Source organism: Sander lucioperca, chromosome 17, assembly GCF_008315115.2.
Source record: "Sander lucioperca isolate FBNREF2018 chromosome 17, SLUC_FBN_1.2, whole genome shotgun sequence".
In the NCBI taxonomy this organism is placed as follows: domain Eukaryota; kingdom Metazoa; phylum Chordata; class Actinopteri; order Perciformes; family Percidae; genus Sander; species Sander lucioperca.
The window spans coordinates 602111-604610 of NC_050189.1; the positions used below are offsets into that span (position 1 = coordinate 602111).

The 2500-nt window shown below is 43.2% G+C and overlaps 1 long non-coding RNA gene across 1 annotated transcript in view; it reads left to right on the forward strand.

The window, feature by feature from the left end:
- Positions 1-2095, forward strand: part of LOC118493673 — a 9068-nt gene extending 6973 nt beyond the window's left edge. The window contains exon 3 of the long non-coding RNA XR_004895620.1: positions 2085-2095. This is a non-coding gene — a long non-coding RNA (uncharacterized LOC118493673). The remainder of the gene's footprint in view (positions 1-2084) is intronic.
- The last annotated feature ends 405 nt before the right edge of the window (positions 2096-2500 follow it).

The following is a 2500-nucleotide window of genomic DNA, read 5'->3' on the forward strand; positions in this document are numbered from 1 at the left end:
TCGAGAGAGGTGAGAGAGAGAGCGAGAGACACACACACACTACACACACAGCCAGAGAGATGAGAGAGATTAGAGAGAGAGAGGAGAGGGGGGAGAGAGAGAGAGAGAGAGAGAGAGAGAGAATGGAGAGATAGAGAGAGAGAGAGAGAGGGAGAGGAGAGAGAGAGAGAGAGAAGGAGAGGTGGGAGAGGAGAGATAGAGTGAGTAGGGAGAGAGTAGAGAGAGAGTAGAGAGAAGAGAGAGAGAGAGTGAGAGAGAGAAGAGAGGTAGAGAGGAGAGAGAGAGAGAAGGGAGAGGATGAGAGAGAGAGAGAGAGAGACGAGAGCGATGAGTGAAGAGTGTAGAAGAGGGAGAGGATGGAGAGAAGATGGAGGAGAGAGAGAGAGAGAGAGAGAGAGGGGGGAGAGAGAGAGACAGAGTTCAATCTGAAGTTGAAAGCCTCAACATGAAAACAACTTGCAGCAGTTTATTTTGATGAGATCCAAACAGAAACATGTTATTTTTGGAGCACACGCAAAAGTTCCTCTGAAACTCTTTTCACAATCAGCACAATCATGTGGTGGACAGGTTTAGTTTGAAGTTTTAGCCTAAAACATGTGAAGTATCCAACGCTGTTTTAAGCCAAGGACCCCCTACATATACATATATACTAGATATCAGTGGTGTGGTCTCATGAAATGTAGTGGGTATACTGTACTGTATAGACATATATATTGGCCTATATATATATATATATATATATATATATATATATATATATATATATATATATATATATAGAAGCCAGAATCTGACTCTGGGGGGGTGCATACCATAGTGGGGGGGTCTGGGTGTCCTCCCCCAGGGAAGTTTTGAGCGTCAAAGACTTCATTTCGTGCATTCTGACACACTTGTATGCACCACTTTACAGTAGAAATCCCTTTATTTAGCCTATATATGAAGGAGAAAAACACAGATGACAATTCAAAATATATCCAGAATATAAGGTAAAGTATGTCGTTGCGTGTCTTTGGGTATTTTTAAGTGGGTATATGGAAATCCTGGAGCTTTCTTAGTGGGTATACTGAGTATAACTGCGTATTACGTAGACTGTACTACCTCAGATATTTATCTGTTTCCTCATTTGAATATCCCTCAGAGAGGGTGTGTGTGTGTGTGTGTGTGTGTGTGTGTGTGTGTGTGTGTGTGTCTATGTGTGTGTGTCTGTATGTATGTGTGTGTGTGTGTGTGTGTGTGTGTGTGTGTGTGTGTGTGTGTGTGTGTGTGTGTGTGTGTATGTGTCTGTATGTATGTATGTATGTATGTGTGTGTGTGTGTCTATGTGTGTGTATATGTGTGTGTGTGTGTGTGTATGTGTGTGTGTGTGTGTGTGTCTATGTGTGTGTGTGTGTATATGTGTGTGTGTGTGTGTGTGTGTGTGTGTCTGTGTGTAACTGTGTGTGTGTGTGTGTAACTGTGTAACTGTGTGTGTGTGTGTGTGTGTGTGTGTGTGTGTGTGTGTCTGTGTGTAACTGTGTGTGTCTGTGTGTCTGTGTGTCTGTGTGTAACTGTGTGTGTCTGTGTATGTGTGTGTGTGTGTGTGTGTGTGTGTGTGTGTGTGTGTCTGTGTGTGAGTGTGTTCTTGTTTAACTATATTCGTGGGGTCCAAAAACCGGGGAATACAGTATACTTGTGGGGTCCCGACAGCTTTGTCGGGCCAAAATGCTGGACCCCACAAGTTTAAAGGTCTGTTTAAGGGTTAAGACTTGGTTTTAGGATTAGGGTTAGAATTAGGTTATGGTTAGGGTGAGGTAAGGTTAAGGTTAGGCATTTAGTGGTGATGGTTAAGGTTAGGGTAAGGGGCTAGGGAATGCATTATGTCAATGACGGGTCCCCACAAAGATAGTGAAACAAAAATGTATGTGTGTACAAAGATTAAACAGGGCCTACAATAACGTGTAGGACGGCCTAAAGCTTTTTTGCATAGAATACTAAGATAATAAAATAGCCCATAATAGTGGACATGGTTTATAAATCCTGTTTGAACACACGTGGCCCCGTTACTATAGAGACTCTAACCCCAGCATTATATTAACTCATTATAGGATGGATTCATGTTGAGACTTGAAAAAAACTTTCTGAAAATTAACAATAATTTGGAGGCCCCCCTGTTGAAGATCCCTGGTTTGGATGGATGGATAGATAGAGAGAGAGAGACAGAAAGAGAGACAGAGAGAGAGAGAGAGAGAGAGAGAGAGAGAGAGAGAGAGAGAGACAGAGAGAGAGAGGGAGACAGAGAGAGAGACAGAGAGAGTCAGAGAGAGAGAGAGAGGGAGACAGAGAGAGTCAGAGAGGAGAGAGAGAAGAGAGTCAGAGAGACAGAAGAGAGAGACGAGAGAGAGACAGAGAGAGAGAGAGAGAGACAGAGAGAGTCAGAAGAGAGAGTCAGAGAGAGAGAGTAGAGACCAGAGAGAGAGAGTCAGAGAGAGCACAGAGAGAGACAGATAGAGAGTAGAGAGAG